General features: G+C 33.2%; 1 protein-coding gene across 7 annotated transcripts in view; it reads left to right on the top strand.

Moving 5' to 3' along the window:
- Positions 1-25439, top strand: part of LOC105256578 (potassium voltage-gated channel protein eag) — a 76796-nt gene that overhangs the window by 25192 nt on the left and 26165 nt on the right. The window lies entirely within an intron of this gene.

The raw sequence follows: 25439 nt of genomic DNA, 5'->3' as shown, positions 1-25439 counted from the left end.
TTTTTGAACATGAAATACTTTACAAAATTTTTATTTCGTAGAAACGTGGTAGAACCGATAAAAAAACATATTATAATTATTCGCACAGCAATTAATTAACGCATGTAATTAAAAACTATATTTTATTTATATTTACGCGTCAAAATGTGTAAATAATAAACTGTATGTATAAATGTCAAAACGCTTAAAATTAAACATGTTATTATATTGTAAAAATAGCTAAACATTTTCTTCGTTCGACATTTCTTCTGCAAAATAATTGCTCATCTTCAATGATTTATGACGCCAACCTTTACGCACATGACTGCGTAACGATACTCGAATATCCGGCCACGATTAGTCAGGAAAGACATTTTGCGAGGCATAGATTACGACACAAAAGTGTAATGATAAAATATGTCGCTCGTTGCCGTTGACTAAAATTTTCACCATTTCTTCAAATTAAAGCGAACGAATATCGCAACCCGAGAAGCATCGCTGGGATGCGCGTTGCATGATTAATGGCATCTCGTTTTTATCCCTGTCCAGATTATAAATTTACGGAGCTCGTGACATTTCCGCGAGAAGCGCTCAATCGCATTACTGTATGTTGTAATAGTTTTTTTTTCGTTTCTTTAAAAGGATCTTGTCGTAGAAATATCATGTCTAGTGGCAACTTATTCCTATATGATATTTTTCTACTTTTCTAAATGTGCTGGAAATATCGATAATGAGTTATTAAATCATTAGAAATTAATTCAAATAGTTCTTTATTGACAGAAAATGTGGATATATAAAATTACTTTTTTTTAAATAGAATTGACGCGAATAATATCAAAATATTTTTACGATCCACTTTTTTGACATCTTTGTTTGCTTAAGTAACGCGAGAGATCTTTCCCCTTGAGAGAAGATTACACCTGGAAAATGTCCGTGCAGATTAATCGCCGAGAGAATTTGTGACATGCCGAGAATATAAAATGAATAAAATATATATATATATATATATATATATATATATATATATATAGAATATATAAAACATAAGAAACTGTCAAATGAACGATACTGACACAAACGTACTTTTTAGAACAATCTATTCTCTTGTCGTATTTTATATTTTTGTAAGTTATGACATTCACACAATTACGAGTTGTTTATCAGATAGTCAAGATCCATCTCTGTCATTTTCTTGAATAAATCTTGGTCTTATGCACACAAAATTTAAATTTTATTTATATATATGCAGGAATACTTAATAAATTGAACAAAAGCGTCACTACATAATACATTTATATTTCTAATACACAACTTTAGATATACATAATGATAATAGTTTTAATTTTAACATATAAACTATGTGTGTAATGTTTTATTTTTTCCTATCTAAATTGAATTTAAATACAAAATGCGCACGTCAAATATAGAATATATAAATAATGAGAAATCCTTTTATTATGGTATATTTTCTTTATGTGTACCCACATACCAAGATTAAATGACCAAAATAATCCTATTATCATATATCTATATAAGCGTCACATATAACCCGGAGGATTTGCTCTACTTCTAGCTACTTTTCCTATATACATGAGACTGGGCGGTCCTGAAATACCTTCTCGTTTATCGTTGCTCGGAAAAGTATCGAGAGAGTGAAGAGACGACATAGGCCATTCGCGGCTAATGTATCTCGTGTGCATCTTGCTATATCTGTATTTTTCATACATAGCGCTTATATATCGCAAAATAACGTTATACATCTATGTAGCGTATTGAGTATATGCGGATGTATGACGGGTCGCGCAATAAAGTTTATACTAACTATCGGAGTCGGGAATGTATTTACACTCTGGTTTCGGTTTTCTATCTATGCCCCGTTTACTTTTGCAAATCGATCGGAAAAAGATCCAAGAAGCAGAATCGAGGCATATCACGAACATATGTTTTGCACTTTACGTAATGCTACGGATATATCGTAACAGTCGATGCGACATTAGCGCTTTACACCGCAGAATAACGGTGATCTGATAAAATTGCATGAAAAAGAGCGGAAGATTTACTAGCGGTTACTGTATACTAATCGACAACATTATCAAATAAATTGCCTGACATTAAAAAATCTTCACGTTAATCTTATGATGACTATATAAAGTATGTATCAAGATTTAAACCTCGCTATTTTTGTGCTCTTGTCATTATTACTTATCCTTGTCGGTTTTTTGTTGATAAATATCATATTAAACTTTATTAATCTTTAAGAGTCTTCGGTGAGTTGATTAATTAATTTTATAATTGCAAAGAAAGAATTTTTTTATCGTACTAAAATAGATGTTTTATAAGACACTTGAAAATAACTAAAATATCAAAATTCTTTTCATTTTCAAGATAAGTTAAAAAGAGATAATTTTTTAAACTATATAAAAGATAATTTTTTAAACTATATATTTGAAGCTATATAAAATGGAATATTAAGTGAAATACAAAACAAATCTTTAAAAATGTGAAATATATAAAAAATAGCATCAATTTTTCTGAAAAATGCTTTTTTATAAAATTATTTCTTGATTTTTATGTATCTTTATTTTGAAAATCATTGATTGAAGTATCAGTATTTTTTAAATTTATTTAAAAATAAATTATGATTTAAGTATTTAATTTTAAAAAATTACAATTTTTGATCAAAAGTTACAAACGATCAAAGTTCAAGAATCGTAATCAAAATTTAAAAAAAAACTCTGCAAAAAGACTGATCAAAGTATAGAAAATGTTAAGCGTATAAGAAAAATAGTGGAAAAATTGGATGTGTTAACTTTTTATATAGATATATTAATTTTAACGTTGAGCAAAAGAAACATAAAGATCTTGTAATTATATTCCTATTTTATATATTTTTTAATTAGTTTTTTTTTTGATTGCAATATTTAATACTGAAAATTAAAAAGATGCATTTATGATAATTAGTATCGTTACTGTTAAAATTTAGTTAAGGAAAGATTTACATAAAAGTTATCTCGTGTTATCTTTTCCAACCGCGGCACAAAATCCGCAACATATGTATATTTACTTCCGAGCACCGAAACGCGCGAATGTTTACCTCGTTTAGCGCCTCGTTTAATATCTCCGACACAAGTCATGCTCGCCTAATTGCGTCGAAGATATCCCGAGAATCTTCGTAGGGGCATCCGATGGACCATGATTATGCGAGCGCGGTGACGCGTTCACATAACGCGTATAATCTCGCGATACATTATGACGTCGCGACATACTGATTATCCCGAAAATGGCCGCGTTAAAATTAATCATTGTGCGGGTGGGGACGTTGAAATAACGTATCGCTCGTGCCGAAGTCGCATCATGGCGTCGCGTGTTATGCCGCTCCATTAGAAGCTAGCGCGTATGATAGATACACACCAATAAAATATTTACACCTTCGTTCATAGTCGATCAGCGGAGGAGAAACATCTCTCGTCGCGGATGACAGGATGGGAGATTGAAATAAAGGGGAATAGAAAGAGAGAGAGAGAGAGAGAGAGAGAGGGAGAGAGAGAGAGAGAGAAAAAGCGTAATTCAGGATTGAGGGTGAAAGCCACTCGGGCGTTTCCGCGGCGTTTCGGGCCCGTTCGCTGGGTCATTGGGTCAAATCTACGGTTACATGCGGGATGAAGGGATAGACGGGAAGGTACTATGTAGTCATATACACCGCTCTGTACGCGTTCACAATGCAAACTTCAACCCCAGTCGCCCCCGCCGCTACTCCCAGCTCGTTATTCGATGCGCGCCTATTTTTAGAAGAAGCGCGGCCGCTCCGAGTACGAGAGAAGCCGAAGAATAAAAAGACGATAAAAAGAGAGAGAGAGAGAGAGAAAGAGAGAAAGAGAGAGAAACAGGAAGGGGTGAATTAAGGTTAGCGAAAGAAGTACAGAAAGCAGTTGTCATGAGTCGATGATTCCTAGCAATGCTTTTGATCGGTCGATATTTATTGTCAATCCAAGTATCCTACCAGTCAGTGTCAACGAACTAAACACTGATTATTCATGAAACATTCCTGGACGTCAACAAGACCGAGCAAAAATTTAAAAGATAATAATTCGAGGATTACGTGAATTAAATTGCCATAGCGAATTAATCTCTAACAAAAAAAAGCATGAATATGAATGCAGTGAAAATTTGTCTTCTATGTCAGTATTTTAAACGTCAAAAGATACATTATTTATAGATAGATAAAATATACGAAACAATATAAATATTAAAATAATTAATTAGTTTCATAATTTTAATAGCTTCTCGTAATGAGCAAATAAATTGTACTCTTTAATATTTTTACATTTCTAATCGTTAGATAGATATTAGTTTAGATATATATTATAGCTTAGCACTTTTATGACGTTTCATATTTATAGTGTACACTCATTATTCAGACTCGTTATGATTTATACGTATTTGACATTGCCGCTTCTCTGAGTGCAGCGTCGCTTCTCATTAATCCATATCAGTTATTCCTCTCTATGTAAATTTCGGGGTTGAGCGAGAGGGTGCGACAGTCTCGTGTATAACGCTCCAAATGTTCAGTCACCTGACATGACGCGACACGCAGATGTTAATTTACCCCTATTCGTGTGTGGAAATTCTTCTCTTCTTTTTTGAATGACAAGCATACTCGAGTGTTAGCTTGAGTGCGCGTGAGTTGTTAATTATCTTTCATTAATTTACTACAAGTTGGACATTTATTTGTTCAGCGCGCATCAAATTTCTTCAAAATTTCTTCGTTAAAAACAATAAAAGACACTTTAAAGAACGAAGAAAGAAGATGATGTTGAACGTTCTTCAATTACCATCCACGATGACCAATTTCATTTAATTAAAGTGTTACAGAAATGGAAAGACGTTTCTTTGTTCCCACGAGAGTTCTCTTCAACCCTTCTTAACTATATCGTGAAGAGAAATTAACACTTTTCTATTTTCTGTAAATTTAAAAAGCTCATTCGCGATAAATTTAAAGCGAAATTAATTTTTTTCTCATTATATTTAGTTGAAGATTTAATTGCCACGAATTTATCTTCATTTCTCCAATTATATAAATTAATTATCTCGATCTCTTTTAATAATTAAAGTAATACGTATTCAGAAAATATACAAAAATACATGTACGTTCACTTAAAAAAAAAAAAAAAAACATTCACACGCGTTTGCATATCGTATTTTGTATTCACAGATTTCCCAGATATGGTAAAGTGATAGGTTATGCATGAGTAAACCTTTATTGGTTATCGCAGTGGTTATCGCTAACCGCGAAAAAGCGCGACTGTCGATTTGCATTAACAACAATCGATAGAGAAATAAATTCTCGCGAAACGTTTATAGAGTTTACGTCGGAGAGGACACGAATTTTAAAGTCGTAAAAGTGCAATTTGCGTACGATAGGGAGATCGATGGCGCATCGGCAGTAATTTGCCCGGAGATCGGAACAAGTTGGAAGTGAACGCCGGAGGTGATTCGCTACTGCGTTACTTCCGCTGCGTTTCGTCGCTCCCGGGTCATTGGGTCAAATCTGCACAGATGTACGCAGCGCAAATGAAATTGTCATGCCGCCGTGTGCGTGCGCAATGTAAATTCGCTCGTCGACCGATTTATTTATTTTTAGCTTTCGTGAGTTTCTCCCCCGTTTTACGGAAGAAAACTTTACAACGGTGACTTGTAATAGACCACGCTACGAATACGATAAATGTTCGAGTGCCGCATTGCCCGGAAAACAATTGTAAATTGTGGGTACGGTGGCGACTTTTAAGGATTTTCTCTGGCGAAAAAATACGTTGCGGAAAAATATATTTTTCTTTTATGCATTTATTTAACAAATCGCGCAACAACAATGCAATGTTAATCAGTAGTTATGTAATGTTTTTCATGCGCATTAAGAATGTACAAAGTGTGATCTAAATTTATTTATAGAGATTTCTATTCAAGATCTAAAAGATAGAGATTTGAAGAAAAAAAATTTAATTGGATTAAAATTTCTTTCAAGAAGTAAAGTCTGTTCGCATTTTGCTAGACATAGGACGAGAAATGCATCTTTGACCGAAGATAAAAATCTAAAAATGAACACGGAAGAGAAGATTTGAGGCGAAAGAGGCGCATTGAAAAATCTAGGTGAGAGGGGTTGACGGTGCACTGTTTCTTACATGTATGTATGTGTATCTGTACGCGCGCGTCTGGAAACAACGAGGGAGAGTTTAAATTTGCATCGAGACTACTCGAACAGAATCTATCTCGCGCAATGTCGAACCTGAGCCACTGAGGTGAATAATTGACGGGGCTATAAATTTGCAACACTCGGTCCGCAATAACTTCACATTTAGTGTTATTCAACAACACGCATGGAACAGTATAAATAATAGAGCTTCTTTTTCTAGTAAATTTCTTTTTCTGTTGAACCGACTATCGTGACATTTACGTGGATAACATATGCATTATATAAATAAAATTTTATATGTATGTAATATTTATAGGGCAGAGAAATTAAAATTACATATATTATGTTATATAATTTAATAAAGAATTTGTTTTCTATATTTTTATATCACATTTTCGTACATTAAGTTAAGGAGATATTACTTTTAATTATTAATATTTTTACATTTGTATTCTATTTGGAATATGAAATCAATAATTAAATAATAAAATAATAAATAAAAAAGAAAAATATATAGAAAATTAAGTTCAACATTGCTATCGCTTTAATAATCTCTTTATTCTGCGAATTTAAACACAATATAACAAAAAGTTTTTCTTATAACTTATTAAACTTTCTTTTTGCGAAAGCTCTTGACCTCTCTTAACAAAAGTGGCTCAGTAATAAATAAAGTTAGCGACCTCGCTCAATTTTTATTGATCCAATAACCTTTCTCAATCGTTTATTTTAAGACTTGTATACCAATGTATCTTCTCGAAAAACTATATTGAAACTATTAATTTTAATAATATTAAAATTTGTATGTACATAAGTTCCTATGTGCATTTTTTATGATGTAGTCTTTAAACAGTAAAATTAATTTTGTGAATATATATATTGTAAAGAGTACCGCGTTGAAAACCAATTATCCGCGCAAAAATTTGCTAACGTGAACATTTCGTTCCGCAGATATTCAAAAATTACGATGCTGAAAATGTATAGAATTAGCTCGTGGTTAACGTAAAGCGATGTAAAAATATAGATATATAATTTTCCGGCTTCGCTATTTTAACTTTGTCGGTAGTGCATTTTTCGGGCACGTTTAATGTTGCAAAATATTTTTAATAGCTCGCAAATTATTTTCGCAGACTTTTGTATCAATATTAATATTCACTCATTAGTATTCTGCCGATTATAAGAAGAAAAGGTAGAGTTAACTTGAAAGAATTTTATGATAATTATTATTTTTACATAATAAATATATTGACCTTTTGTCAATAATTTCTGTACGAAATATAATTACAGACATATCGATATTTCATTTTGTATTTAATACGCGTTACACAAAGATATATAATAAAACGAATTATAATTGTGATACATTTATTTTGAGATACATATTATCATTAAAATTATTCTGATACAGAAATATTAATAAAATTTTTAATTAATACAATAATGTTTGATATAATATAATTTAATACACATATATATTATTCACATTACGCATATTATCTCACATTCAATTAATTATTTATGAAATAACATTTTCAAGAATTTTTTTATAGAAATTTTTGTTTTAATTTCTATAGAAATTTTTTTCTGTAGAAAAATTTATTTGTTAAAAATATAAATTTGTTTATAAAAAACAATTTCGAGGATTGTAAAAATTTTCCCAACATATCTTAAAAGGCGAGAGAAAGAGGGAAAAATAGCAGACAATAGCTCATCGATGTTGTCACTCTATTGGCATCGTCGTCGGAACGATCATCCTCCAACTTGACATAAATTCTTCTTCTATGGCTCGTACTATTTCTGATTCCGCAAGGGTGTAGATAACGATCCTGCGGAGGATGAATGAAAAGAAGAGAGAGAAGTGAACGTGGAAGCGATGTTTGACGATAGTTTGAGCGCGAGTTGATATTGATGGGAATATAAACAGCAAGATGCGCGGTCTCTAAAAGGAATATCGTGTTCGTTGAATCTCATAAAAATTTGCGTTCTATTCGAGTTCTGTCCAAATAGCAGTCATTAAAAATAAAGAATGTAACAATTTGCATATAAATAATACGCTAAAATTTTAAAGCTAATTATTTTCACTTTTTGATCTATTTATATTTATATCATATATATATATATATATATATGTAAATAAATTTAAAAGTAAAAATAATTAGCTTTAAAATGCGAAAACTTTTATAAAGTAATAAAACAAAATAACAAAAATGAAATAAATTAATTTTTTTACTTGATAAAAATTTCCACACTTTTCATAATATATGTAATATTTTGAGACATATAACTTTTAAAATATACACTTATTGTTAAGTGACAATTAAAACAAAATATTAACAAAAAGTTTGTGATTGATTAATAAGAAAGAAAAAGAGAAATATTTCAGAGGAAAAGATTGGATTTTAAATTCTCTTCGAAACCTTTTTACAGTACTTATGTTCCTGCTTTCATTGCACACAGTTTAGCGCTAAATGAGGTTACTTCAAAGTTCTGCACAAGGTTTTGTGCTCACTTTTGTGTAAACGAAGGTTTAGTCTCTATGTGCGAACTTTAGTGTGTACGTGGTGATGTTAACAAACTTGTACAGACTTTCAAATTCGCTTCGTGAAACGTCGTTTCGTCCAACATCACCGTGTCATTTTTTTTTCAGTACAACACGCAATACCGCAGTGTCTCCGCAGCGAACGTATAAATTGAGATCGTTTCTCTCTATTCTCTCCTTGAACTCGTCGCGATAACTCGCGAAATCTCAAAATAGGCGACGGACACGTACATAAAACCATCGCTGTAGCCGCGCCGTAAAATTGGTTTAGAGCAGCCTTTCCTTTGAAATTTTCAACATCCCGCCGCCAATCGCCCGTGCTCTCTAGCAAAAAAAAATCAAGTGCAAAATTCTTTTAAAAATACCGACCTTCGCATTGTAGTACCCGCGCCCTTTAATCGTTTAATTTCATGAAATATGTAATCTTTTGTGCGAATCTTTCTAAAAAATCCTTCGAAGAAAGAGATAAGCGAGAGATAATTGGCAATTGTGATTCGAAATTTACGGAAGAAACCGAGGCATGAAATATAATACTGTTACGAACTTTGCTCGCGTACATTATAATAGAGACAAAGTACGGTGACTGTATGTTGAAATATGCATTTGTCGTATTTTCAGACTCGACCCTAAAACTCTGAAACCACAGGGGATCATGATCGAATTCATTATTGAAGCAGTCGTACACGTGGACCGAATTTAATGACAAATATCTGCGAAAGATATTCATAGTTATATTCAATTTAAGATTAACATGTCATTAACATGTCATTAACATTAACAATTTTTTACGACATATTTTTAAAATTTTTTAAAACACGAAAAGATTTATAGGAGAATCATTTATCAATGATGAATGATTTATATCATTAATTTACGATTTTCATCATTTATATCAAATCCGTACGTACTTAAATTGAATCTTTTCTTAATTAAATGTGCATTAAAAATATTGAAAACAATAATTAGTAGATAGTGATAAAATGTAAGGCACGATAAAATAAAGCAACAAATACACTTTGGAAATAGATTAACACACCCATGTACAATAACTTAGTATTTCTATCAAAAGAGTTTTTCCGAAGGTCGTAATAGCCTTGAAGAACCGTCTACCCCCATTCGCGATCTCAGCAGCGCGTGTCGTAATTACATTAGTTGTAACAAGTTAGTTGTAGGCAACTGGCAGCAACTCTGTATCACGCCACAATTGAGCACACACGGATCGCTACGCGTGATTTCGACCACGCCTTATCAGCCTTTCGCGATCCGCGTACAAGGTTCGTCGTCAGCCTTGACGGGGGTCGACGTTGACGAGGAGAATTCGCGCCCCCGCGCGCATTAAGACGAGCGACAGCACGCGATCCATGCGCGTCCCAGCGATAAATCATCCCTCGTAATCGTTGCAGTTTTCCGACCGACGGATATGCCTTTGTAAAGAGGGGGGCTGCTGCGTGCCACCCTCGATAAGGCTCAGGAGAGCCTGCGAAAAGTTTTTGCGGGGGAGTGGAATAATCGCGTGAAACGGAAATCCCTATAGCGAGAGGAGCGACGAATTTAGAAGCTCGCGATATGTTCGAGTCGATGAAGATTGTGAGATACGAAGGACATAAAAACGTAACAAATTATGCAAAAAAAATTGCGTAATAAAAGATTCTTCGAAGATAAAATTAATTTTTCGAGTTTTTGTAGAAAAAAAATGTAATTATGTCAGATTTTTCAATTGCTATAAGATTCTTTTTTTGCAAATATATCGCAATAGTCGTCTCCAATATCTTTGATAGAAATCTGTATACCTTTAAAGAGAGGTATATTGTAGATATTTTCGAATCTCTGTCTTTATCCGATGACCTCCTTTCCCGAATCATACCATCGAAGATACTTTTCAAACTCATCTCCCAACTGCGAATAATATATATACATCCAACGTTTATGATAAAACTTAATTAAATTTAGTCACAATAAAGCTGGCAAAATGAATATTTACCTGGGGGAACGGACTGCTCGTATATTGTGCTTGCTGCACGATAAAGTTTCGACGATACTTGTCTGGAACGCGTATTCATTCCGTTGCTTATTGCTAAAAGCAGATTTCAACAAAGTATTTTATGCGAATATAATTGGAGAAAGATTATATATATGTTTATTTAACATTTTACATTTTTATATATGAAAGCTTCGTAACGTAAAGCTTCATGGCGTATAAATTTAAATTTGTAAAAGATTGAAAAAGGCTGAAAAAAAAACAAAAACTAATGATATTGTTAGACTTAATTATGTAATAAAGTAATAATGAAGATATAATGTCGCAAAATTGCTATATAATTAGTCTCGAAAGTAAAACGTATATCCTCGGCGTTAACTTTTAATCGCGAGATGAGACCGCGAGAGAAGACTCTGGAATTATAATTATTGCAACGTTTCGCAAGCGGTCTTTCTGCGACTGCGTTGTTTCCGGAAGAACATGAAATTTGCATTTTCAAAGACACGGCAGCAGTCGCTCTCATACAGTCGTATATGTGTATATGCATATAAATCTATATGTATATATATATATATATATATATATATATATATATTTGCGCCGGAAATTTAATAAATCAGCAGATTAATTTTTCACGAGCGCGGAAATACTTCTACCTTCGCAGTGCCTTTTCTGCCCATATGAGGAGATTAATCGCGATTCACGTCATGCAGAAGCGGTGTCGCAGATGTGTCTGGACCGTGAATAAAAATGGGTAAATCGTGGCTGCGTTTTAGCATCCGCGTCAAGACGAGACGAGCAAATTTGTCGAGCATTTCGCCAGTTGACTTCCATGCATGTATGAGTGAGCATTGAGAGAAGCGGGCTCTGCTCGAGGTTATTAGTGAGAGATCGTTGAAGACAAGTTAGTTTGCGCGAGATTTTATCCTTTAAATTGCGCAGAGTTATTATCTAACAAGATAAAATTTCCTCGATCCATTTATTTTTTTTTTAACGATTTTTAGTAGAAAGAGGAGCTTTTATTATCGAGTCTTTTTACTTTATACACGTTGATACGTGTTTGTAAAGAGGATTGTTTATATAATTAAATCCAGCTCGCGTAACGTTTGTTTTAAATACTATTTTAAAGCCTGTCAAGTCTGCGATTTACGGATTTTATTTCAATTAGCTTTGAATGACTCGAGATTGTGATGACAGCTTCTTTGAGCCGATGATTTTTGTGCCTCGTGTAGAGCGACCGCGATTCTCCCGAGTTCCATCGCGCATTTATTCCTCACTGTCACGTCGATGGCGATACGACGCCCGCGCGTTTCTATACCCTCTTTATGATCACGATATATTAAATCGAGTACAAGCATTTTCTATCCTTCCTTTTGGGGAAAAAAGAGAGAGAGAAAGAGAGCTCGCGAATTGGGACATCACCTCGATTTCTCGATGCAATCCGCAGATGTATGGGATGCCGTCGTCGTAATAACGCGCCGGCAACAAAGGGGGGAAGCATTTTCGGTTGCTGCGGTTTCGCTACGTGATCGACCTCGCCAATACTTAAAATCTTCTTATTTTCCAACTTTTTCGCTTTGCGTGATGAAAAATTGTGCCATATTGTTCGGTATCTTCGAAGAAACTATAAGAAAAAGCGCGCGAATAGAAATAATTGTATATCGAAATTTTTAGTCGTAGAGATTTTCATTTTGTTTTATATAGTCGTTATTATTCCTTTTTTATGCATATATATCGATGAAGTATGAAGAAGAGACGATAAGAAAATATATAATATCTTTATTCGACGATAAGGGGGGGGGAGAGAGAGAGAGAGAATATATAATTTATTTATATTTAGATTTAGACAAGAAAACATATAATATAATTAATTACATTTAATTAATTAATAAATATAATTATCTTTTATTCTCACAAAAACAAATGAGAGAAAAATGTGTAATATTTTCTCTAAAAATTTTAGAAATTTTTGTACGATATTATTTATTCTTCTATGATAAAGTTGAACACGATTCCTAACAAAGAAATCTGTTTTAAATTGATCATATGTAAAAGAAATTACATTTTCTTTGTAAATTATTAATATCAAGCTGAGCAATTATACGAAGCAATTTATTGTAGCAGTGAGAAGTTATTACGTTAGAAAATCTTTTATTCATATACATTATGTATAATATATAATGGGATAATCCGATAAAAATGGTGGTTAATTTTATAATCTTGCAGAGAACTTAATCCTTATCAAATATGTACAATTTGCTATCCTTTTTATGTGTGTATCTTTTCCTTTTATTTTCATGTTTTCGGAAATAAAATTATGAAAAGAATAGTCAATCTTCACGCACGAATTAAACAACATATTATTTTATTTTATTTCACTCAGATAATGTATCTGCTATAACATTAAATATTATCTTTATTATACATATATAAAGTATATGATTTTTGCTATTATACAATCATATTTCGTAAACTATTAATTTTGTTGAAGTAACCAACTATATATTTTATCGAAAATTAATAATTTTTAGTACACAATATAAATGCATAACTTTCCAAGAAAAAAATCCTTGTATATTATATATTAATTTTTTCTAAGAATATATAATAAATTACAGTGTTTCGCGTGTTGTTGCTTTGTACAGTCATATAACATAGTGTAATAACACTTTTTACAGAGCTCGTATTATGTTAATTGAAAATATAATTTTGACGCATTGCGTTTGCCAGAGAGGACGCCATAATAAGCTACTTAGAGGCTATTTCCGACAAAATAGCCTTTCGTGTCTTTAGGTCACGATTTTCAGAAAATCCTTGTACGAGAAAGAAAAGTCGATTCGTCAGCTATAATTAGACAAATGCGTGTCAAAACGAAGTAATGAGCCTGAAATAATATGAAAGATATCATTGTACTTTGTGACATTTAGATACAAATTCAATATATATTTAGTAATTATAAATAAAATTCAGTAATATCGACACGTATTCAACGATAACTTTTAAATAAACACTTCTGAGAACGATGTCAGTTAATTGATGCTATCGGATATTTTTAATTGGCTCCTATTTCCGCGTTGTGACATTAAATCAATTCGCTTTTTATAGAGCTTCATAAAAAAATCTACATTGAGAGAAGATCTGTCTTTTTAAATCATCCCGCGTTTTGTGGTAATATCAGCTGTCTGCGGTTTTATTACAGAACTAGAACACCAGCTATGCATACAAAATTGATATTTTTTTTTATGTTACATACATTTCGATGCGCGTGTGAGTTTATTCTAGGATGCATCGTGTAAGTGTTAATAAAAAATTTACATGCTGACGATATACTCAACGATGTGAATAATTTATTGCGCGCGAATGGAAGCTCGAGTAACAAAATTTATAGTTGTTCGCGAATTCGAGAATTTTCGCGTACATGAAATATTTTACAAAAAATTTTTTACACTTTATTTTACAAGTGGCAATGATTCTTAATCGAGCGATTTGTTTGCAAAACTATTGCGTATTCGTCAAGTGTCAAGTTCATCTCGATACAGCATCGTAAAGAATTCAATATACGAGCCCCAGTCGCAAAAACTCGATTGTTATAATCAACTGTAAGCGCATGCAAGTCTATCGCTTACCGCACCTTGACCCAATCTAACTTCGGTCGCGAGAATTACTCGCGTGCGAATCAAGATTAAGTAAGGTTGGTCTGACCTTAACTTGCTGTCGACCATCCGACACGATCGCCACGATGCGTAATCGTTTTTTGAAGAGGTAAAGCTCGCCGTTCATACCTGGCGTTCTTTAACAAACAACGACCGATAAGATTCTCGCGTTCTCATCGCGCGAGCCTTATCAGCGAGCGAGATGTAGCGATTGTCAAATTGATTTGAGGATACATTCGATTCGAACCGTGGAAAAAAATTGTACGCATATAATAAAAATGTAAATGTAACTCAATTTATAAGTTTAAAATGTATTTGAATTGATTTAAATTTTCACGAAGCTACCGCAATTATTACTGACGAATTGAATATCATATTAAATGATATAATATTTATTTTATAATTTGAAGTTTGCGCGTCTTATGCTGTGGAAATATTTTGTTAATTTTTTTGTAAATATAATATTCTAATTTTTTAAAGAAAATTTCTGACGGCCTTTTACCATTGCTATCAATATACAATTCAAGATACTTGAGAAAGGCGACTACGACGTTTCGATTTGCATTGACGATGTTCATTATTATTCCATGTATTATTTATAATGTTAAACGTCAATGTTCAATGTTACATACATTGATAATATTGTCACGAGTGCAATACATTTAGCCCAATATCACATGATCATGTGATCTGACGTCGCTATGAATTGGTACTGTATCGTTCGTCGTGTATTATCTCGATGGATAACTCGAACGTTGGAACAATGAAATTGCAATTATGTTTCTCGCGATAACAACGAAAAGGGTTAACACCGTCTGGCCTTTCGCGCGTGGAAGTTTCGCGTGGGCGATATATATGTGGCTCCTCTGTGTGATCTCTTTTAATTGCGGTTAAGAAATTAAACTCTTCCAATCGATCCCTCCTTTGAATGCTCGAGTCAATTTCGCAAGAGAGTCACAAACGCAACACACAATATACCTTTAGTATTTTTAAACTTTTATTCGTTCATAACGTTTTATATTTAATTTCTTTATTTAATTTCTAAGCTCTCTTCTCTCTTTCTCCTTTCATGCGTGATATCTCTACCATAAATTTTCTTTTATGTTCTTTTACTTGATCATAAAGTCTTCAATTTTTCAATTGAAGGCTACAACAGAATATTACAGACAATCTTTTCTCTAAGAAAATCTAATAATGTTTTATACAAGTTAGATAAAATTGTGATATAAGATCTCCTAAAATATGTAACGTTGAAAAAGGAGAGAAATCTCTTCTTTTGTAGGACTGCGCCACAATGTATAACCGTATCTCGATGCAAGCCGATAAAATATATATGAAGATACATACGATTCTATATATCGAAATATCTCTTTTTCTTAAAATTGAGAAATAAAATAATGTAAAATATAAATTATATTGTAAATTATTGCGTTTTTTTTCGTAATGTTCTCGTGCAAATTATTAATGCATATTTAATGTTTATTTGCATTGAAATAACGTTTATGGCCTGTTTCAACTTGTTAATGCGAATTATATTCGAATTTACGGAGCATCCCAAAGTTCAAAGTTGAAACGACACTACGCCACGCAAGAATAATCATGATCGTAAAAGAAGAGTAGTCTCATTAAGAATTTACTTGAGCAAATTTATGCATTTTATGCTTGTTTAAAATCATTTTACATTTCTGTAAATGATCAGATCGACTGTATTAACGTTAGGAACGCAAAGTCGGCGATTTACGTGACTAATAGAACTTAACATTTTGTTTAATGAAATACATTTCCGTACTCTGAATATTTCCGTGCAATAAATTTCCCGCGTAAAGTACCAAAGAGATTTACTTAGGGGAAACTACGACAAGTTATTCAACTATCTGATAATATATATTTTCCCCGAAGGACGCGAGAGATAATATCGTGTAATTTGTCGCATGTGTTTACGTGTCATGACCTAACGCGACATTTTACAAGATTATGAACAAATTTGCCGAGATCCCCGGCCAAAGTATACATCGCACATTTTTTTCCCAATAACGCAATGCGCGATCGTGTTCGCGCTTTAAATCTTGTAACGTTGCCCGGTTGTCTTGGCGCAGACTTAAAATGCGTAAAGTATACGATTTCTGTAAAATTCAATACGTGACGTATCGTCGTAACAACAAATTCGCGGATATACCCCTAAAAATCCCAATATACGGTTATTGTCGAAGTAAAATACGTATCTTTCGTAAAAAATACGTCGAAAATGTAGCGCTGGCATATTTTTTCTCTTTATATTTTATTTATTTAGTAGATTTTTTCTGCCATGCGTGCGTGCGCGAGGTGATTAAGATGCTACTTTTTTCAATTTCTTTTTAATATAAATAATTTTGAGCAAATATCCCAAAACCCGCGTAAAATCTCATGTATTTTTCATAACATACATATATCGTTTATATTATATTTGTGTATATTAGAAAATATGCTTTTGGGTAATATCTCTATAAAACTGTTCTCATGTGAAACGACATTTTCCCTTACGTCATTGTGCGCCAAAGAAATCTAGCGAAAGATGCTCTTAACGGAAAAGCTTCGTAATCCATCTCGTTTGAAGGGAAATACAATTTGTTAGCGAGATACGCGTGTCTAAGATTTGAAAAGGGCAACCGATAGCGGACTATCACCGGCTATAAATTTGTTTTCAAGATTTACAAGAAAATAGATCGAGCGTCGTTGTCGTAGAGTCAGTGACTCGTATTCGCCAACGCGGATTAGCGTTTGAAAATGTAGTATGAGAATTTTTCTCCGCGATGAAGGTGGCTGCTGTGAGAAATTCCGGGAGACATTCTTTCCCACTTTATGCATGCCATATAATGTTGAGTAATGGCGAGAGAAGAAGGCAAGAAAATCTAGCTAGCAGCTAGATACATCGGATACTTTTATCGGACAGCAGTTACTAATGGATTGGTATCATGTTCTACCATTTGCTCGGGGCCGCCGGATGAATATTCACGCGCGCACATTATTTCTATGTCGAAGCAATTATATAGGTCAAGATTTATCTCTTGCGAGCGCGTAGAATATTTCGCGTAACAGAAGCAAACTGCATTGTCGAGATAAAGTATATCGGTCGCGTTTAAACTTGAAATAAACTTGTGAAGTAAAAAGAATAGAACAAGAGATAAAAATTTACTCCTTTTTAATTAAATAAATGCAGTTTTTTTTCGCGATCGTAATTGATATTTTGATATACTTGTCTGAAATTTTTGAAGGATGTTCTTTCATTTTTGTCGTCAAATATATTTATTTTTTTCTAACATATTGTCCCCTTTCGGGAAGCAGAATCAGTTGAATTATATATATTGGATATTTTGCGAGGAATAGGTTAATAAATCACGGATTGGATTCCCCTTTGTCATCGCAATGGCTTGCGAAAATCGTTCATCGCGTTGCCTCGAAGGCAACAGACATTTCAAAGAGCTTTTACGCCGTCGTCGTTACTTCTTTAATTCTTTGAATTCCCCACATTTCGCTTTTGAAATTTATCTCGAGCTCGAAAGAGAGTGGCTCGACACGGTGGCGTCAGTTATTTCGGTGGACCATCCATCCGTAATCTAAATCTTTTTAATGTGTTTCATCGATCCACATCCAACTGGGAGTGGAGTTTACAGCGAGCTTCGATTCTCTTTCCCCGTTCACCATTCGTCTCAATTAACTTCCTCTCGAGATCGCAGGAGCATTAATTGGTCCGGAATCGTTCGTCGTAGTCTCGTGATTTTTCTTGAAATCTCTTTCTCTTCTTTTCGAAGAAAAAGGAGAAAATGCTTTAGCGTGCGAAAACAATTTCACACATTATCGAACGCGATTCGAACAGGTTACTTAGCATAAAACTAAAACTGACGCTGTAATTCTGGATGAAAGAAGCAATATCTTATTTCGCATCTTAATTTTTATCCCTAATGAATTCTTGTAAAATTCATTAATATTTGTAAATTAATGACTGCTGTATACCGTGTATCATGTCGCGTGAGAATAATATTATCTCATCGAAAATTCAATTAAAATCAAATACAATTTGATCGACTGATCATGCAATCTACACGCAACATATTTCGATGTTTATTGTCTTATATTTCTGATCTATATTTTTAGATATTTCTATCTTATCAAACTCAGATTGTCCGTCAAAAGTGTATGCCTCGCGCGATTATTTTTTGTACGGACGGAAATGTTACAAGTTTGGGGCATTCTCTAGATTTTGATGTCACTTGCCCTTTTTTATTCTCCGTCTTCGTTTATGTCTGCGTTTTCAGGATTCAACGTCCATGAAGGCCACGGCTTTACCGGAAAAAGGAAAGATAGTTGCATTTTATTGGCCTCTAAGTAGAAAAGTCCATTAAAAGTATGTTTGACTCGCGTCCGTGAATCGGCATTTGTGTGGATGACGTAACGTCATCGCTGTAGAAAAAAAGCGGCGCAATCACTCCATTATATTCGAATATTCTTCATCATTCCCGAAGCGAAAGCGCTTTTATTGACTTCGATATTATGAACGTCGAGAATATATCGGATCGAATCTGATTTCGATTTGAACAGAACTAAGACTCATCGCGAGAAAGAATCGTATCAATTCTACGAATAAAATGACGATAAACAAATAGTTATGATAATGAAAAATAAATAAATCTCTTACGTGCTAATCGGTGCGATAAAAATCTGACAAAAGTATATATTATTCAGTTTAATAGGTAAAGAGTATCTCTCGATATTACATCAAATTTTGTTGCATTCTTGCGTCGAAAATTTTCTCGCAACATAAAATTAATATATTATGCAATACACACATAGTGCTTAGCTTTTAAACAGAAATTAAGCACTGGCGACGATATGTTTAAGGTAAATGTACAGATTGATGTGGATATAACGTGAGTCATGAACAGGCGCAATGAGGTAATAAATTAGGTAATAATAACCGACGTGTAGTTCACTGATCCTGGCACAGGTCGCCGCGGTGGCGTTCCGTAAAACCCTCTACGTGCGCCTCAAGACGACACACATATACACACACATATATACACACATATATACACACGCACGCACATACACATTATCATTGCGCGCGCAACGACTTCATAACGCGAATTATTAATTAATAGACACGTAAAGCTCAGGGGCGCTATAGTCACGTGCTGTTGGCACATTGGTGGCAATCAGGGCTCGTTATGTCGAAATTTATCGTGCATAACACCACAGAAATGAATTCCCATGTTTAATGCATAACGAATATCCGCGGCCAATTTCCCTCTCCTTCTCTATGTCCCGAAATAATGATGATTTGCCTATTCGCCGATGGCGCGGGTATCGATCACACAAGCTGATCAAGTATAAATGTAACTAAAGCTGTTGAAACTCGTGCTGCGGTATATATAAACCACGAAATAACCGCGAAATAACTCTGAATGCAACATGCAAAATTATTGCACTTATTGATGCATTTAAGTGTGACACGTATAAACGTTTAAAATACAAATATATAATTTTCTGAAACATCTTTTAGAAAATCGTGAAATATTTTGTTTAAAATATCGATGCCACACATAATACAAATAATAAATATTTTCGTTATGTTTTCGTTGAAGAAATACATTATAGCCATAAGAAATATATGTGCGAAAATATTAGATTTTGTACCTTTATATATTTTTGTATGTAACGGATGTGTATAGATTGAAATTTTATTAATCTCCATTGAGACGCGAGGTTTCCTTTCTTTTTCTTTTTAATCAAATTTATTCGAGCCTTTGTACGGCGCGTTATAATTGAAAACGAACGGACGGCATGCCAATAATCTTTTTTCGATTAACGGTACGCGAGAGATAATGCAATGAAAGCTACCGACTCTCTCTCTTAATGGAAGGTATCGTGGCTTGACGCCATCGTCCATGTAACAAAGTTGATTTACGAACCTTGGCAATTTAATGAGGTGTATCATTATTTTGAGATGCTCTTCTTCCATTCAATTCTTTACGACGAGATTTTTCTTCAAAATAAGTCATGAAAAACATTAAATCTTATAACTCAGTAAAAGAATTTATAAAAATAATTGCAACAACATAAGAGAATTTTCATTGAAAGAGAATTATAACTTTTTTTCACAAGATAAATTATAATAATCATTTTTCTTTTAGAGCAAAAGAGAGAAAGATATGTTTTATAAAATTATAAATAAAAAATAAACTTTAAAAAATAATACTTAAAAGGTCTGTAAAATCAATTTGGGAAAATATTAATCACACGTACTAAAATTTCTGATCGATCCTGATATTTATGTTCCTGACATGTATGTATGTTATTGCGAATTCTATCTTATAACTTTGTTTACTCAAGTCGAAAGGAAATATTTACAATGCGATGCGATAAAACATTGCTCCACGACTACCATTGGTAATTAATTAGCAATTGAAGATAAGAAGTAAATAATAAAAGAGATTTTATATTTAATTTACATTTTTATAATTTCTACAAATTAAATTTTTAATTTTTATTTACAACCAATTTTTATACATAATTTATTTAATTATTTTTATATTTTCCTGAAAATATAAAAATTTTTATTTTCACATTTTATTTTTTATTTCCTTAAAAATAAATTTAACTTTATAATTGTAAATTTTATCTAATTTTGATTTTTTTTTCTAATAACTTTAATAAACATACACTAAAAAAAATCTGGTTGCATTAATTAAAATTCTAGTAGATTCAACCAGTATGTCTGTTGGAAAATGGACGAACCAGATTCTTGTAGGAATTACCAGATGAATCTGATTAATTTCTTCCTGTTAAATTTATCAAAATTTCTGGTTAATAATACTAAACTCGTCAGCACCAAGTCATTTAAAATTTTTTCCATCTAATCTCAAAAGTCTATTTAATATTCTGAATTCCAACAAGATTATTGGATAAATTCAATCCAGATTATTGAATAAATTATTTTAAATTCAGTTTGTTAGAAATTAAACTGATAAACAGTGATGCAAGAAGAGGATGCAGCTCAAACTCACACAATCAGAGAGCTAGCGTCCTCTTTCTGGCACTGCTGCTCGTAAGAAAAAAAAATATACTTTAGATTTAATATTAATACTAGTTCTTTATATACATTTCATGCCAAATATTGAATACGAGTTAAGTTAAAAGTGACTCGCTGCCTAGCGACAAGCAAAGAAATTAATGTAACAAGAAATTTTATAGATTCATCAGAAAACCAACTCTTTACTAACCAAATCCTTATAGTAAAATCTATTAAACATTCTAGTTATAAAAAATCGAGTCTTATCATGAACTAGAAATTCTTGTTTGATTTAACCAAAATGCCTTTAATCATATACGTCTTGTTGGTACAATCAAACGATTTTTTTCAGTGTAGTTGCCCTATCTAATCGCCCTAATAATCCTAATAAATCTAAATGCCCTACTTAACCGCCCTACTTAGTTACGCCAATAAAAACTCCTGATTTGGGAACTCTAATCGGAAATCCGCAAATATATACCAGGAATTCGCTATCACGAGATTTAGAGAGTCCTAACCGCGCGATTTAATTTCGACGGCCGACTAATTATTATCGCCGGCAGATAAGACAATCGTACGATCGTAAATAAATCGGTTTTCAGATGTGCACGTCTGAATTTATTCGTCAAACGTACAAAATACAAATTATCATGCATATGATATAATTAGCATGCATACTCACCGGTACTGAAGTGCAACAGCGGAATTGTTAATTAAAAAGCTAAAGCGTTGTTTGTAACATACAAATATAAAATCCAAATTATAACTTAAAATAATTAATATTTTAAGAGATTGTTTTTATATATTGAATTTTATGCGTAATTATAAATAAATATAATTATAAATAAATATATAATTATGAAAATAATTTTATAAATAGTTAAATATTTTTAAGTATTCTCATTTTTTCTTGTTTAAATCATTCAAATAAATGAACCAAATTTATACATGTACGTGATTATTTATACATAATAATTAATATAAAAAATAATATTCAACCATCAGATTGCTCTAGTACAGGATGCTTCTCCTAGAGCTTTTCTTTCTTTCAGATCAGTCTTAGGCGCGATACGGCCGTGTTTAAGCGATATTTTTATTGTTATTATGTACGATTCTGAACGATTCCTGCACTATTTTGATCAAAAATATTCTATTTAGTCGCGTGATGTATATATTTAAATATATATATATTTTGAACGACACTGTCAGTTTTAACAGGAGCGACCTCTTTCACTTAGAAGAATTAACTTCGAACCAACAGGTCGGGAATGTAAATGATACAGAATAGAGGCAAATGAAGTTCACTTGTATGTATAAGTTCACTCCAGTAAAGATAGGAATGTACGGGGAATGGGAGGAGGTCAGACGTATCTGTACGCCCATTTTTTTCAATGGGCGATATAATCCATGCGTGATAACGTCATCGACGTATATCCTGAAGAGACCATACACATTCTTCAGCCCAACGAATAATTGTTAGAAACAATATTCGTGGAAAAATATGTGAGGTGCAAGTGGCTGGATCGGGAATTGAACCTGACTCTTTCGCTTTCCGGACAACTGCTCTAGATCACTGAGCTATCCAGACCTTACACCTAATGCCACCTATTATATATATAAATATACAAGTATTTTAAGGTATAAATAATCATATGTAGAAACGACTCAACTAGCACAAATTAATTCTTTATTATTCAAACATATGATGTTTCGACCATTTGGTTGTGGTCCTTTTCAAGTATAACTGTAATCAAATTAACGGTTTGAGTGAAACAAAGGTGTTTGAAAGGAAAACAAAAAACAAAAGTAAAACGAAAAAGAAAATTATGAAAAAACGAAGCAAAAAATAAAAAGTACATACAAAAATTTCAATAAAGAGGGTCGATATTGAAGGTAGATAAAGAATGCAAGAAACTAGTACATGTTAAAAAATATTAGTTAAATTTGAAAGAGAGAAACGAGAGAAAGTGAAAACATTCTATCAGAGTCAAGATTCATTACATTACTAAATAACCTTTATTATTTTGTCGTATATTTGAATAATAAAGAAACGTCGTATGTTTGAATAATAAAGAATTAATTTGTGAAAATTACATAAATTTTAATTAATATATCACGAAGTCATTTATCGTGCTAATTATTCAAATCCGTGATTCGATTGCGATTTTATTGCACGTTCTTAGTCCGAATTAAATGTGGTCGAAAAGTAAAATGATTTTTATAATTGATAAGTATGTTTCATACATACATTTGATAAACGAATAATTTCCAATTCTGGAAAATATATATTCTCTGCGATTACAATAATATATAAACTACAAATAGATTTTTTTCCCTTGATATCGTTACATGTTCCTCTCGCGATATCAATGATATTATGAATTTGTACCTTTGTACAAATCACATATTGTACATCAAACAACCATAATGTGAAGATGTTGTCGTGTAGATTGTTGTCGCATAAAGTTCACACACTAACTAAGTCTCGTTGGGAATTCTCGTTCCGACGACGACGAAGAGAAGGCTTAGGGGAAAAATAGGAGGACGGGATATGCAGGGAAGAGAGGAAGAGGTCGATGTTACAAGGAGGCACTTTTGATCGAGTGTCCCCTCGAAAGCTCTCCGTAGAGTCGTTGAAAGCCTCCGTGCCGACGACCGGCTCGTGCTGCGAGAGTTACAGATACACCCGGTACATGTATGTATACACATATACATATTCCATGTACACACACACACACACACACACACATATAAAAGGGGATCGTACATATACTATTCCACAACGTGTTGAATGCAACAGGATCCACTTCAGAGATCATACGCTCGGAAGAGTGCATCCGACTCTCTGTGTTGGAACTCGAGAAAGAATAGGAACGACGGACAGAAATACGGCCATGGTACTCTCGGATTCGGATTCATATTACTTAACCGGGCTATTTCGTCGAGGCTCGGCATGCGATGTTCATTAAAAATCAACGAGAAACGTTCTCTTTTCTTGTTTTTTTTATTATAATCGCTTACGTTAAGGTCCCGCCGTATTTTCTTAATAGCAAGTTTAAGTCGTCTTATATAGTTTGAGCATTAATTAAATTAATTATTTATTCTATTTCTACAAAAGTTGTTTAATTAATTTTAATAATTATTCCTCAGTTTTTTTTATATTACACGCACAATTAATCCGGCAGACGATTGCGAATTTTTGTATCGACGTTATAACTGGGGTACCTACGATTAATAGTTTGTCAGAAAATGGAAAAAAGCACATTTTTCAGCTCCCGCGAGCGTGATTTTATTTCAATGTTCGCTGACATGTAAAAATGCTGAGTTATAAAAATGAAGCTTTCGCTCCTGTGTGTTCGACTGTCATTCTTTGTCGTGGAATCGCGACGACGTCGACGGTTGTTAGCGAACGAGCATGCGAATTGTGCTTTGCAACGTGAATTTTCAGACGTCTTCGTTTACGATTTAAAAGACGCCTGGTAAACGAAGTCGACTGAATAATGATTGTACGTCCTCCCCGCATCTCGGCATCTTTGCGAATTCTTTTCAACATTACGGCGGGGAGACGCGATGCTTTTAGATTTTATGAATCAATTTCGTGAGCCAAATCTCGGTGTTTGCGAGGGAGAAAGAAATCGAGACGAATATACATAATATTATATCGGTCATTTGCGGATTTTGCGTGTCAATCGCGATAGTGTTTATCGCGCATAATAATAACAATCGTGATTGTTATATGGTAATGCGAAGGTCCGTTACGTGCCGGGGCACTTTAACGAGCCATTATAATTTGTGCCAAGCCGATGATCAATTATACGATCGCGTCATCGACGATGCTTGTACATGTGTCTTTCGCACGGGATAAAGTGAGAGATTTTCCCCTCGACAGGAAATTCATTTTAAAAGGATAGCGCTCCGATCGAGGCTCTTACTTTGGCCTCATCAAGCAAATCGGCGCTCGTTGAACGCTAATTAAATTCGGCGACTAATTGGATAACCACGGTAAGGCGTGGCTCACCTTGCACCCTTTTTGTTCCGCTTTCGCGAAACTACGCGTTATA

Source organism: Camponotus floridanus, unplaced genomic scaffold (genome assembly GCF_003227725.1).
Source record: "Camponotus floridanus strain SB8 unplaced genomic scaffold, Cflo_v7.5 scaffold24, whole genome shotgun sequence".
Classification (NCBI taxonomy): domain Eukaryota; kingdom Metazoa; phylum Arthropoda; class Insecta; order Hymenoptera; family Formicidae; genus Camponotus; species Camponotus floridanus.
This window is presented reverse-complemented; position numbering and strand designations above follow the sequence as displayed.